General features: G+C 34.8%; 1 protein-coding gene across 2 annotated transcripts in view; it reads left to right on the top strand.

Annotated features, from left to right (window-relative positions):
- The window catches only part of HSD17B4 (hydroxysteroid 17-beta dehydrogenase 4), a 69,892-nt gene that overhangs the window by 47,318 nt on the left and 22,129 nt on the right, over positions 1-445 (top strand). The window lies entirely within an intron of this gene.

The following is a 445-nucleotide window of genomic DNA, read 5'->3' as shown; positions in this document are numbered from 1 at the left end:
GATGCTGCCCTCACGTGGCTTAGACCTTCATTCCCGTTTATTTCATCTTTTATATTCCGTGTTCTTGAGGGTTTCGGCAGAATGTTTGAAAATTTTAATGTGGTTACCTGCTGTACTTTCTAGGGGGATTGTTTGAAATCTTTGAGATAAATAGAATTGAAATATGAGCAATTGGCAGCTGGGAAGGTTTAAAAAGAAATGAAAGAAACTGCTATTTCATAGTTAAGAAAGGGTTTGTGAAGCTCTTTTCTTTGCCTTTGGGAGTCTGGTAGTGAGTAAATGCATCAGAACAAATGCCTTTTTTTTTTTTTTATTAAATGATAGCTGTGTACATTAATGCAATCATGGGGTACAGTGTGGTGTTTTCATATACAGTTTGAAATATTTTCATCAAACTGGTTAAGAACAAATGCTTTATAATGCAAGCTTGGGCATCTGTAAATTA

This window comes from Otolemur garnettii, unplaced genomic scaffold, assembly GCF_000181295.1.
Source record: "Otolemur garnettii isolate 467f Iridium unplaced genomic scaffold, OtoGar3 scaffold00030, whole genome shotgun sequence".
Taxonomy (NCBI): domain Eukaryota; kingdom Metazoa; phylum Chordata; class Mammalia; order Primates; family Galagidae; genus Otolemur; species Otolemur garnettii.
This window is presented reverse-complemented; position numbering and strand designations above follow the sequence as displayed.